The sequence below is a fragment of the Lepisosteus oculatus genome, unplaced genomic scaffold, assembly GCF_040954835.1.
Source record: "Lepisosteus oculatus isolate fLepOcu1 unplaced genomic scaffold, fLepOcu1.hap2 HAP2_SCAFFOLD_83, whole genome shotgun sequence".
Taxonomy (NCBI): Eukaryota; Metazoa; Chordata; class Actinopteri; order Semionotiformes; family Lepisosteidae; genus Lepisosteus; species Lepisosteus oculatus.
In genome coordinates this window covers 25,606-39,609 of record NW_027168394.1, presented here as the reverse complement: position 1 = coordinate 39,609, position 14,004 = coordinate 25,606, and the positions used below count along the sequence as shown (strand labels likewise).

General features: G+C 46.8%; 4 non-coding genes across 4 annotated transcripts; 3 read left to right on the top strand and 1 right to left on the bottom strand.

The window, feature by feature from the left end:
• Positions 1-221: 221 nt before the first annotated feature.
• Positions 222-340, top strand: LOC138235814 (5S ribosomal RNA). Its single transcript, XR_011188355.1, has one exon. It is a non-coding gene; the product is annotated as a 5S ribosomal RNA (ribosomal RNA).
• A 635-nt stretch (positions 341-975) lies between these two features.
• On the bottom strand, positions 976-1,139 carry LOC138235827 (U1 spliceosomal RNA). Its single transcript, XR_011188366.1, has one exon. It is a non-coding gene; the product is annotated as a U1 spliceosomal RNA (small nuclear RNA).
• Positions 1,140-2,948: 1,809 nt separating this feature from the next.
• Positions 2,949-3,067, top strand: LOC138235840 (5S ribosomal RNA). The gene has a single exon (XR_011188375.1). It is a non-coding gene; the product is annotated as a 5S ribosomal RNA (ribosomal RNA).
• A 6,467-nt stretch (positions 3,068-9,534) lies between these two features.
• On the top strand, positions 9,535-9,607 carry trnar-acg (transfer RNA arginine (anticodon ACG)). The gene has a single exon. It is a non-coding gene; the product is annotated as a tRNA-Arg (tRNA).
• The last annotated feature ends 4,397 nt before the right edge of the window (positions 9,608-14,004 follow it).

Here is a 14,004-nt window from a genome sequence, read left to right as displayed (position 1 = left end):
AGACTTGCCTGGTGCTCCTCCGTGCAGATTGTTTGTCCTCCTCCAGTGCGGGACGAGCCAACACAAGGGAGCGCATTCGCCAACATCCAGGCACGCAATGCGATTTGGAAAGCAGCTCCTTTCCAAAGAGTTGCACACGAACGATCCTTCAGTCCCGCTCGGGGGGCACGGAACCCCCGCCACACACAGCTTCAAGTAGCGAGTCAGGCGCCGGGGCTTTCGCTTACGGCCACACCACCCTGAACACGCCCGATCTCGTCTGATCTCGGAAGCTAAGTAGCGTCGGGCCTGGTTAGTACTTGGATTGGAGACTGCCTGGGAATACCAGGTGCTGTAAGCTTTTGCTCTCCCGGCCAGCAGGGGTCGCCGTTGGTGCCGTAGGCTTTGGGAGGAAAACCTGCAGGATGGAAAGGTGATCTATAGCCTCATCTCTAGAGATGTTTTGTTGCTGTGGCATGTGTGTGACCCATATTCAAAAAAAAACCCCGTCTGTAAAACGAATATCGAAGCTGCCTCTAAATCTGCAAATGAAGATGAGTCGATAAACCACTCGTTTTTCGTATAACTAGACATATATTCATTTGTTACCGATTTCATTCATTGAGCACGGATACAATAGAGGTACAGCCATTCACTGTTTGACATGTCTGCACTGGTACAGAACCGAGCAATCAGAAAACGGGTGAAACTGTCTTTAGACTCAGCATACAGTACCGAGGCCCCCCATGACCAAATAAAGGCTAACCTCGATAATCAGCCTAAAGAACGCAGACTACAGCAAAACGACTGACTTTGAAAAGGGAATGAACGTCCGGAAAGAGTAGTGGAACTAGCTTGAGATGCTTCTCCGGACCCCTAACTAAAAGCCAGCGAGAACCAGCAGCGGCGTCCACTCCTGTCGAACCGGGATCCTTCCGCAGCCACGCAGCTCGTGGTGTCCTAACCCTCCCGTATCTGATTTTGGACCAAGCACATCAGGGGAGAGCGCGAACGCAGTCCCCCACTACCAGAAATTATGCAGTCAAGATTCCCACATTTAGGGAATTCGCAGGGGTCAGCACAGCCGGAGTACAATGGCCGAGCCTCGCCCTGGGTGAACCTCCTTCTTGATCAAGGTATCTCCCCTGCCAGGTAAGTATGAGTTAAACAGGCCCCTGCAAGCGGCCCGCACCCACAGCACAAATCGCGCATCCTAGGCCACCTCCTCGCCCCGCACGCCACCGCCTCCTGCTGGGCCCACTCTTTCGCACACTCACACGCCACACTAACACTCAAAAGTGTGGGCAAAACGAGAAAACGAGCGCGCCGTTTCCTACACATCTGCAGTCGCCGTTGCGCATTCGCAGCATGTCCCGGGATGCAATTCGGCCTCATTTGCATAACTCCAGACCGGCAGATCGCCACGCAAGCTCGCGACGTGCGCCTGCCACACACCGAACAAACCTTTTCAGCAATTTCCAAAAAACGGGCCTGCTCGCCTGCCCACAAGGCTCCGTCTCTTACCTGCTCTCCAGAGCCTGCTGCCTTCTGTGCTTTTCTCTTGGCACCGCTGCAGTGCACACAACTCCTGCAGCGGGAGGGGGGGAGAAAGTTCCCGCGCTCCGCCGCAGGGAAGGCTCGCTCCGTGCGCACACGTCCTTTCGATGCCAGTCCAACAAGTGCTCCGCATTAGCTGCGTCGGGGCTCCGGCGTGTCGCACCTCACCTCACCTCGCACTGCCCCCTCCTTGAATGTCTACCCCTGGGCATGCCCCGCTCTCCTCCGCCTTCTCTTACCGCGTGTGAGCACCGACAATGGCCACAATGCCGGGGAATGGCACCTGTAAAGTGTTAATTGGGGCACAGGAACAGCCCGTCTCGTCTCGGGGGGGCCGGCTTCAGAGACAATACAGCAAACACAGCGGGGCGGGGGAAGAAGACGACACCACACATGCGGGTACATTCAGCTCCGGCGGGAACGAGACATTTGTCGGTCTTTTCAAGTGCCGAGAGCCGAGCAATCCTTCACTTGTATCGTTTCTCCCCGGTGACTAGATCTGGCCCTGCGACTCTCGACTGGGCTCACCCCCGGGGCAGCCCAGCAGGTGTGAGCCTGGCCGGCACCCGGATGGGAGAGTCCACCCCGGAAAAGCTCCGGTTGCTGCTGCTCCTGCAAGAGGTGTGACTGGGACCAGTAGGGAGCGCTCACCCTGCGGGCTGTGTGGCTCTCTTACGCCCCAGCCTCCTGATGGCGACACTCTGCTGCACAAACAGGCGCCGTCCTTCGGGGGAGGCGTCAAACCGAGGTCCCGACCCTCCTTGGCCATTAGGAAACCCCAGGGCGTCTCTCAAAAAGAGACGCCGGGGGTGTCCCTCTGGTGTTAGTGCTCCCCTTTACCCATCAGTCGGGGTCTCCTCCTAATCCCCGTCTCACCTGTAACAATCAATGACGAGGCCCCCCTGTCCATGAGATTTAGTACTCGCGCAAGAGACCGGGGGCAGAGCGCGAACGCGGTCCCCCGCCCCCCACAAAGTGCGCGCTCCGGGTTCCCTCTCGGGGCCCTGCAATACAGCGGAAGGGCAGCGAGAAGGAGCCTCTTGCTCTGACGCCGCAAGGCCACAAGAGGGCGGAGGCGCCGCGCGCCCGGCCGACGTGTTGGACCGGTGCGCTTTTTAAGTGCTGAAATAAACACGCGAAAGCCCCGAAATGTTTCCAGAGTGCTGTGCACTGGAGGTTTTTGTCTGGTGAAGACTTGCCTGGTGCTCCTCCGTGCAGATTGTTTGTCCTCCTCCAGTGCGGGACGAGCCAACACAAGGGAGCGCATTCGCCAACATCCAGGCACGCAATGCGATTTGGAAAGCAGCTCCTTTCCAAAGAGTTGCACACGAACGATCCTTCAGTCCCGCTCGGGGGGCACGGAACCCCCGCCACACACAGCTTCAAGTAGCGAGTCAGGCGCCGAGGCGTTCGCTTACGGCCACACCACCCTGAACACGCCCGATCTCGTCTGATCTCGGAAGCTAAGCAGCGTCGGGCCTGGTTAGTACTTGGATGGGAGACTGCCTGGGAATACCAGGTGCTGTAAGCTTTTGCTCTCCCGGCCAGCAGGGGTCGCCGTTGGTGCCGTAGGCTTTGGGAGGAAAACCTGCAGGATGGAAAGGTGATCTATAGCCTCATCTCTAGAGATGTTTTGTTGCTGTGGCATGTGTGTGACCCATATTAAAAAAAAAACCCCGTCTGTAAAACGAATATCGAAGCTGCCTCTAAATCTGCAAATGAAGATGAGTCGATAAACCACTCGTTTTTCGTATAACTAGACATATATTCGTTTGTTACCTTTTTCATTCATTGAGCACGGATACAATAGAGGTACAACCATTCACTGTTTGACATGTCTGCACTGGTACAGAACCGAGCAATCAGAAAACGGGTGAAACTGTCTTTAGACTCAGCATACAGTAACCACTCGGCCACCTCGTCTAGGAAACTGGGCTGTCCTGACATGGGTTGGCGCACTCCAGTTGATCTTTTTCTTTTTTTTCCCTCATACTCGAGGGTCATTTTCCTGTTCCACATGCGATTTCAACATTTTCCTTGGGAGATGTCAAGCCAGCAAGCCACTGCTGTGGTTCAGTGGCCAGTGTGGAGTTCAGTGGCCCTGTTGTACACAGAAAGCACATTGAGCTCCTTGGACATGAAAAGTTCCAGATAAAAGCCATTTGTCATCCTTTCTCTTGGTGTCGATGTTGCTATTGTATGTAAAGGTGGCAACTTGCTGAGCGAGCAGGCGGAGCACACACCGAATGCAGATGTGTCTGAGTGGTGTGTCCAAGTGGCTGCAAAAGGACAGCACTCCCGGGGCGCCGTGGCTCAGTTGGTTAAAGCGCCTGTCTAGTAAACAGAAAATCCTGGGTCCGAATCCCAGCGGTGCCTTTTTTTGTTCTGTGTTCTCGAACAGAACTGGTCATTATAGACAACCGCATACGTCTAGACTTAATTAAATGCAAGTATTCATTTCCTGTCTTGAACGACTTGTTTTTCTTAAAATGGATGCAACTTGCAAAACATGAAATACAAACCTCGCTAATCAGCGCTCGCGGCTGGCAAAAAAAAAAGAAGTCAGCAATGTTTTTTTCTTTAACCTTAAGCCTGCTAATGGAGAAGAACCTAGTCGCCACATCACATACATCCGTTTCAACGATAAGAATGTAACAACTATCCTCACTCCAGAGTAAATCTCACGTTGAGGGCATATTTTTTTCCACTTTACCATGAGTCGGGCTCAGCTGCACAGAGGCGAGAGCAGAGCAATGAGGTCAGGGGGATAGGGGAGTCACACGCTGGCGGTTTGAACACGCGGAAGATCACTGAGGGATCCACAGTATGTGGACCCTCCGTGCGCCATCATTCCACACTCCAGACTCTGAATCCTGCCATCCGAGTTAAGATCTCGGCGGAACCTGAGGCGCAGTTCTTTCTTAAAACGTAATCTGGTGAGCATTTCTAGAATCGTAATTGTATAGATGCAGCCTTTAATATGTTGCTAGGTTAAAATTTATGACTTCTTGAACTTCAGTAGGCAACTGCCCTCTTGATTTCGGATTTAATTTCTTTATTACAGGGGAGCTTTTATGATGACAGAGTCAAGTTCAGGTACTTTGCTTGATGGAGGAAGCTCATTTCGGACTCTGTGATCTTCTCACCTGGAAAGGTCTGCTGTACTACTACAAGAGAGAAGTAGAGTCTGGAGGAAGGGACAATTTTATGATGCTTTGGAAGGTAATGTTTTTTTTTTCTTTGAAATCGAAATGAATCAGAATATCAGTGCAAAAGACAAACTCTTGGTTTGGTTTAAAGAGATATGGTTTTAAAACAGACAAAATGTAGAAAACAGGTGTTTCTCACTTTTGGAAAAGAATGGACCGGGGGTAATATTTTACTAGTTGCAGTGCTAAGCTCACTGGGTTACAGCCCTGCAGTGTCACACGAGGGCCAGTGGTGCAATGGATAATGTGTCTGACTATGGATTAGGAGTTTGGAGGTTCGACTCCTGCCTGGCGCTGGTTGTTTTTAAACACATCAGCCTACTCCCTAAGTAGTCTGTGCTACTTACTGCATTGTAATCGTACCCAGTAAGAGATTTCCTTCATGTAAATGAACTGCACCTGACAGCTTTAGAAAAACACCTGGGCTCAGTACGGTGCTGAGAGCTCAAGTTGTGTATAATGTAATAATTTAAGTAGAATAGATTCTAATAATATAATGATCCAGTGTGTTGCACTACTTCACTGCTTCACTGCTCTATGCCGTCTGGAAATAAATCCTCAGACAACTTACTGCCCTGGGCATGTACCAATAAATTACAGGAGCACATCTATATATCACTGCGTTGAAGCAGGAGACACAATCACTGCAAATACATCCTAAATACAGTGTTCCAGCACCTTTGACCTCATCCAGAACGTATCATTTCTTGAAAGGAATTGCTGTCCGAATGCACATCTGAATCCCAAACAGAATCTCTAGTAAAATACGATCATTTGTGAAACAGGTAAATGTCTCAGGGGCCCATTCCTCATTCTCAAGACACATGTATGCAGTACGTACATCATGCATTGAGCAATAGGGATTAAAGACACCACAGGTAAGGTTAGAAGACATTCTGACTATATTCTAAAATATTGGACTCATATTCTTATGATGGCAGACATGATGCTGTGTTTAAAACCGGGGTTAATGGACATTATATGACTGTCAATTCTGTTTTGTTTTGGAGACTCTTGGCTGCCTATGTGGTACAGTGCAGCGTGAAGAAAACATTTTCCAAAACTGTGTCAGCTCAAAAGTTGTAAGAAAATCTTTCCAGCTGCTTTAACTCTCTTCATTTTTGTCATTTAATTGTCTGTCGGCACTATGTAGCAGCGTTGCATGACAACCCATCTCACCACGGAAAGGAACCTAACAGCTTTTGTAAGAGAGGAGAAAAGGACCTGGCCCGTACGGGACTCGAACCCACAACCTTGGTGTTATTAGCTCTAACCAACTGAGCTAACCAGCCTCACGACAGCAATCCTCTCTGTGCTGCAAAAAATCGAACTCAGGGAATTTCTTTTGCCCTCCTTTGAATTGAAAGCCGTGTAATTCAGTGTACGGGCTTTCTCGTGCAGTTTTATAGTTCTTGTAACCCAAATCCTACACTGGCCTGAAGTGCCCCCCCATTTCACAGCATTTTTCAGCTGATTTAAAATGTACCTAAAGGAGGAGCATTATTGAAGACCATCAATTACCAAGAGCTTTTGTCAAAGGTTTTGGTGGTCATTTTTAATGACCACAGAGCGCTGTGACCTCGGTTTTACATCTCATCCAAAGGACGGCACCCTTTTACAACACAGCGTCTCCGTCACTATGCTGGGGCATTGGGACCCGCACAGACCTCAGGGTAGGGCCCCCCGCCGGCACTGTTACGTCCCAGTGTGTGTTCTGTGTGTTTTTCTGTTATGTCCACACTGCTGACCCTTGATTGTTCTCCCTTCCCCATTGGCCAACCATCACACCACTGTTTCAATATGATGTCATCATTAATTAGCCTTCAGCCAATCAGAACACATTTTATTCACTATATAACATGGAGGCTTTCAGAAAGAAAAGGCCTTTCGTTTGACTTCGGTCCCGTTCGGTTTTGGTTTTCGCTTCGCTTCGCTTCGCTTCGCTTCTTGTTATTGCTTTGGCTTCGTTTGTTGGTTTGTTTTGCTTTGTGTTTGTGTATTTTCGTATAGCTTCGGCTTTGTTGTTTTGTTGGTTTTACGTTAGTTTCTTTGTACTTTCGTTTGTTTGTGTGTTCATCCTTGATTTGTCTTTACCTTGCCCAAGTGTTACATGTTCAACTTATGTGTTCTTTTGTACCCTGTCCTGTTGATAACTCTTGTTTTTCCTTATTTGTATTCCTGGTTCACTTGTGTTTTTGTGTGAACTTTTGTATATAAGGTTAGTTTAGGTTGTTGGGTACACTTACACACTTAGTTAATTTTGTATTAGTACACTAGTTTAGTACGGGTGAGTGCCATTTGTCTTGTATGGTTTTGGGTAGTCAGTGCAGGTTAACTAGGGTGTTGAAGACGCAGAAGACCGTGTGTTTCTGGTTTTCTTTTGTAGTCAGATTAGCTTTCCCTCACTGTCCTAGCCAGCTCCATTTTGTTTGTTATTTTCTTTTCTTTGGCACCACTCTAGTTCCTTACCCTTATCACGCTTCCTAGTCCCTCACCAAAACCCATCTGCTTCCAAAAGACTTATCCTAAATGTTACACCCCTTTCCCCCTAGACACTTGGGGTTGTAACATTATTGGGGGCTCGTCCGGGATATCAAATTCCCGTCCTAAGGATTTTTTTTTGTGTTGCAGAATTTTGGTGTTGGTACAGGATTTTGATTTGTGGATTGTGTTTTGGCAAGGTACTGTAGTTATGGCTACTTTTGATTTGCGAAAGTTTGTGGAGGAACCTTCCTTTGAGCAGCTGGATAAGTGTAGGAAGGACGAATTGCTCCAAATTGCTGATTACTTCCAGATTCAGGTTTCGACGCAAGTTCTTAAAAGGGACGTCAAGAGAGCTGTGATGGATAGGTTGGTAGAGTTAGAGGTCATTGCATTAACGAGCAGGTACGCCGGTTCTCCTGGGGCTGGTGCTAAACCTGCTATGGTGGTGGAAGAACAGGACGAGGTGCAGGGGGTGGCTGAAGACTTAGTGGAGGCTGAGGTCAAGGCCACCTTGCCTCCCTTTGAACCGTTCTCTCCGGTCTCCGCCGGGTCAAAAAGCGACACTCGCCTGAAAGTTCATTTGGCCCGCTTGCACATGGAGGCGCAGGAAAAAGCCCAAGTGCGCCAGGCAGAATTTGAATTGCGCCTTGCAATTCGTAAGATGGAGATTGAGGCGGAGAAAGAGGTTAAGCTCCGACAGCTTGAGCTAGAAGCACGAAAGAATGCTCCTGCTGTGCAGCCAACCCACTCCGAGGCCTCTAGCGTGTCTCCTTTGCAAGATCCACTCTCTACCACCTTTGATGTAAGTAAGCACATTGCTTTAGTTCCTCTGTTTAGGGAGACGGAAGTTGATTCGTACTTTGGTGCATTCGAGCGAATTGCCACATCACTTCGTTGGCCTAAGGAGGTTTGGTCACTGCTTTTGCAGTGTAGATTAGTGGGCAAAGCTCAGGAAGTTTGTTCTACACTTTCTTTAGAAGAAAGTTTGAATTACAATACTGTGAAAGCTGCTATCTTACGGGCTTATGAATTGGTTCCTGAGGCTTATAGACAACGCTTCAGAAATCATCGTAAAGTGTCAGACCAGACATTTGTTGAATTTGCTAGAGAGAAGGGCACTCTCTTTGATAAATGGGTTGTAGCCAGTAAAGTGAGTGACTTTAACTCATTGCGTGAGTTAATGCTCTTAGAGGAATTTAAGAACTGTTTGCCTGAACGCATTGTTGTGTATTTGAATGAGCAAAAAGTAACTACTTTATCGCAAGTCGCTGTTTTGGCAGATGAGTTCGTGCTCACTCATAAGAATGTTTTCATGTCTGTGCGTGCGGAGAAGACTTTGTCTACTCTAAGTTCCCAGTCTCAGTCTCCCCCAGTAAAAACTAGTTCCTCACGTCTTAAAGAGGAGCGTGAATGTTTTTATTGTCACAAGAGAGGTCATATAATTGCAGATTGTTTGGCCCTAAAACATAAGCAGCAGCAACAGCAACATCCTAAGAGTGCTGGGTTTGTTAAGACTGTTTCCCGTTCTGCTATTCCTTTGTCTAGTGAAAACAGTCTCCCTGACCCTAGTTATGATTAGTTATTTTTTTTCACTTTACCGTGAATCGGGCTCGGCTGCACAGAGGAGAGAGGACAGGTGACAGGGGAGTCACACGCTGGCGGTTTGAATACGCGGAAGATCACTGAGGGATCCACAGTATATGGACCCTCCGTGCGCCATCAGTCCACACTCCGGACTCTGAATCCTGCCATCCGAGTTAAGATCTCGGCAGAACCTGAGGCGCAGTTCCTTCTTAAAACGTAATCTGGTGAGCATTTCTAGAATCGTACTTGTATAGATGCAGCCTTTAATGTGTTGCTAGGTTAAAATTGATGATTTCTTGAACTTCAGTAGGCAACTGCCCTCTTGATTTCGGATTTAATTTCTTTATTACAGGGGCGCTTTTATGAAGACAGAGTCATGTTCAGGTACTTTGCTTGATGGAGGAAGCTCATTTCGGACTCTGTGATCTGCTCACCTGGAAAGGTCTGCTGTACTACTATAAGAGAGAAGTAGAGTCTGGAAGAAGGGACAATTTTATGATGCTTTGGAAGATAATGTTTTTTTTTTTCTTTGAAATCGAAATGAATCAGAATATCAGTGCAAAAGACAAACTCTTGGTTTGGTTTAAAGAGATATGGTTTTAAAACAGACAAAATGTAGAAAACAGGTGTTTCTCACTTTTGGAAAAGAATGGACCGGGGGTAATATTTTACTAGTTGCAGTGCTGATCTCACTGGGTTACAGTCCTGCAGTATCACACCAGGGCCAGTGGCGCAATGGATAACGCGTCTGACTACGGATCAGGAGATTGCAGGTTCGACTCCTGCCTGGCTCGGGTTGTTTTTCAAAGCATCGGGCTACTCCCTAAGCAGTCTGTGCTACTTACTGCATTGTAATCGTACCCAGTAAGAGATTTCCTTCATGTAAATGAACTGCACCTGACAGCATTAGAAAAACACCTGGGCTCAGTACGGTGCTGAGAGCTCAGCGTTGCTGTTGTTCTAATTAGCACGCACTGCATCGGCTATGAGCCCGAACTTTTCAAATATTCCGATCAGTTAGTCAACACGTAGTCCACATGAACGGTAGAAATATTCTCGTCTGTCTCTTGTTTGTATAGAACTGAATGTCCCTGACAATGTACTGTTAGTTTTAATTGAAGAACGGCATTTGTGTTCAAATATACCAGACAAGTTACCGGGGTAAAGTTAGCTTGAAGTTCGAAAACGATTTTGGCACGCCTGTAGCGCTTTCACGAAATCTCTTAGAGTTACAAAAACACTTGCTTTGTGTATAAAATACATTGTGGATGCTTTCTCAGCCTTTACTTTTTCGTTTTTATGACATTTTTTTGACCAAGCACGAATATGCTTTTGTCCATATCTCCGCAATGGAAGCACAGAACGCCTTCAAACCAAAAGCATTTTAAAGACCACGACTTGTGGATATTTCCACAGCCTTTACATCAATCTATCGGTGAGCTAATTATCTTTTTTTAAACCTCCGGTTTTTCATCGATGCGTAATTACGCACGAACTGGAACCCGGGGGACCGCTGTGTGCACACGTTCACAAAGCGAGAAATACTGTTCAATACGGCTTCATGCGAAAAACCCGTATACTGTATGACCATAGGAAGCAGAACAGCGCGGTCTCCCATTACCCAGACTGTAAGCACGGGAATAAAGCTTTGTTTGATTTCTGAAACCCTTCCTTTACGTCCTGTTTTCATTCAGGTAAGGGTCAACTATATTCACAATACTACTGACAGCAGGAAGATTAAAATATTCTTTACTCAGCAGCTTATTAAAAACAGCTCCCATGATGTTCAAACCGATTTTTTACACAGAACACTGACACAGCTTTGTGTTCTGAATCTCTTTTTCTCTTGCTTTTATTTAATGTGGCACAATGCACTGGTTCACAAACCAATAGCATTTAAACCACAGCACCCACAATGCTGCAGGTAAGTGTTTTGCACACTAAGCAGGTCATCTGACTATTCCCAGCTTTGTTTTGGGTTATGGAACCTTTATTTTTTTATGATTTTCTGAAGATAACACTACAGGTGGGATGGGTGGGTTGTCTTCATGGCTCAATAGCATTTCAAATACAGCACCCACACTGCTGAAACCAAGTGTTTTACACACCAGACAGGCCCCCGAACCTCATACAACCTTGCTGTGGCTGTGGCCCCTTTCTTTAATTTTTTTATGATTTTCTGAAGATAACACTACAGGTAATACACTGGGACAGGTGGGTCGTCTTCATGGCTCAATAGCATTTCAAATACAGCACCCACTCTGCTGAAACCAAGTGTTTTACACACCAGACAGGCCCCCAAACCTCATACAACCTTACTGTGGCTGTGGCCCCTTTCTTTATTTTGTAATGATTTTCTGAAGATAACACTACAGGTAATACACTGGGACGGGTGGGTCGTCTTCATGGCTCAATTGCATTTCAAATACAGCACCCACTCTGCTGAAACCAAGTGTTTTACACACCAGACAGGCCCCCAAACCTCATACAACCTTACTGTGGCTGTGGCCCCTTTCTTTATTTTGTAATGATTTTCTGAAGATAACACTACAGGTAATACACTGGGACGGGTGGGTCGTCTTCATGGCTCAATAGCATTTCAAATACAACAGCCACACTGCTGAAACCAGGTGTTTTACACACCAGACAGCCCCCAGAACCTTATACAACCTTGCTGTGGTTGTGGCCCCTTTCTTTATTTTTTTATGAGTTTTTCAATATGGCACCATTAGACAGGCGGTACATGGGGATAGTACATCGTGCTCTTCACGAGTCAATAGCTCTTCAAGCACAACAGCCACAGTGCTGCAACCAGGTGTTTTACACACCAGACAGCTCCCCTAACCTTATACAACCTCGCTTTGAGTTGTTTAACATTTCTTTCAAATCACTTGGGTTCATCAATCATTTGATCATTTTTCAGCGTGGAATAAACCTATTACTTGTTCCTTGGAGATTACCATCTGCTGATAAGATATGATCGCTATATTGACCATATACAATTTCTTGCATAAGGAATTCATATTTTGCATACACCGATCCCCCCGGAGTCCCAAGTGATTCTGGTTTTGGAAAGCTAAAGGACAATGAGCTTCACGATACCAGGGGGACAGTGGGTGGTCAAGTCTCCCCTAAACAATGGATCTTGTCAGATTATGATGTCAGTGCATTTAATAAATGTTGTTGAACTCTCTTTAGCCCAAATACAGAGGAGCCCAGACCCAGAATGTTACTGACAGAGAGTGATCTCATTATGTGTGTTTGGATTTTAACAACTATTTTTATTGTTTGCTAGAACCAAAACAATCTATGTTAGACATTTTCATCTTCAGCCAAAAATACAAACCTGTCTACGTAGTGTGGTGCAGGTTCTTGTCCCATCCTGCTCTTGGTCCAGGTTGGAGGGTTGCACCGATTCTGAATCTTGTTAGCTGGTATGGATGGGTTTGGGGGTGTTGATACCAGAGTGGTCCAGGAGGGGGATTCAGGTGTCTCGGGGGCATTCTTGTTTTTCTATGAGTTCAGGTTGATTCTGTTGGTTCTGTCATGAATCTCCCTCACGCAGGCAAGCGCTCCCGCATTCCCTCGAGCTCTCCCCATACCAAACGTGCACATGTCAATCAGTCCTCTACTTAAACCCTCATCTGTTCCCCGGTCATTGCTCACGATTGAGATTCTGTCCCGGAGCTTACCTACTAACTACGCTTTTGCCTTACTATGACTTCTCCCCTGGACCTCGACCCCGCTTTTCCGACAACTGCTTTAGCCACTCGATTTTGTACCTTCGCCTGTTTTACGCTTTCTCAGATCCTGACCCCAGCCTGTCTCTTCATTTACGCCTCTGCCTACCGACGCAACTTCTACGCCTTCCCGGACTCGGGCCCCTGCCTGTTTACTCCGACTACGCCTGCGTCTTGGGCCAACCCTACCAAGGGCACCGCATTGGATCCCTATCCTCAGCAGTCAGCCCCTGCGTGACAGGTTCTGAGTGTCTTGGTTACATCCGTTTGTGTGTATAGATGAAAAAGCTATTGAAGAGCACCCCCACACCCCCCACCCGTCTTGGTGGAAGTTGCCATGTTCAAAAAATCCTAAAAAGATAATTAAAGTTGCACACAACAAAGCATGACTGTGAAAGGTCAGGAGGCCTGCCTAGTGAGCACAACACTTGATTACAGTCAAAAAAAACATTAAAAAATAAAGAAATGTTCCACAACTCAAAGCGAGGTTGTATAAGGTTAGGGGAAATGTCTGGTGTAAAACACCTGGTTGCAGCACTGTGGCTGTTGTGCTTGAAGAGCTATTGACTCATGAATAGCACCCCCCAATCCCCATGTACCGCCTGTCTAATGGTGCCATATTGAAAAACTAAAATTCTTATTAAAAAAATAAATAAAGGGGCCACAACCACAGAAAGGTTGTATAAGGTTAGGGGACCTGTGTGGTGTGTAAAACACTTGGTTTCAGCAGTGTGGTTGTTGTATTTGAAATGCTATTGAGCCATGAAGACTACCCACCTATCGCACTGTGTTACCTGTAGTGTTATCTTCAGAAAATCATAAAAAAATAAAGAAAGGGGCCACAGCCACAGCAAGGTTGTACGAGGTTCTGGGGCCTGTCTGGTGTGTAAAACACTTGGTTTCAGCAGTGTGGGTGCTGTATTTGAAATGCTATTGAGCCATGAAGACGACCCACCTGTCCCAGTGTATTACCCGTAGTGTTATCTTCAAAAAATCATAAAAAATTAAAGAAAGGGGCCACAGCCACAGCAAGGTTATATAAAGTTAGGGGGCCTGTCTGGTGTGTAAAACACTTGGTTTCAACAGTGTGGGTGCTGTATTTGAAATGCTATTGAGCCATGAAGACGACCCACCTATCCCAGTGTATTACCTGTAGTGTTATCTTCAGAAAATCATAAAAAATTAAAGAAAGGGGCCACAGCCACAGCAAGGTTGTACGAGGTCCGGGGGCCTGTCTGGTGTGTAAAACACTTGGTTTCAGCAGTGTGGGTGCTGTATTTGAAATGCTATTGAGCCATGAAGACGACCCACCTGTCCCAGTGTATTACCCGTAGTGTTATCTTCAAAAAATCATAAAAAATTAAAGAAAGGGGCCACAGCCACAGCAAGGTTATATAAAGTTAGGGGGCCTGTCTGGTGTGTAAAACACTTGGTTTCAACAGTGTGGGTGC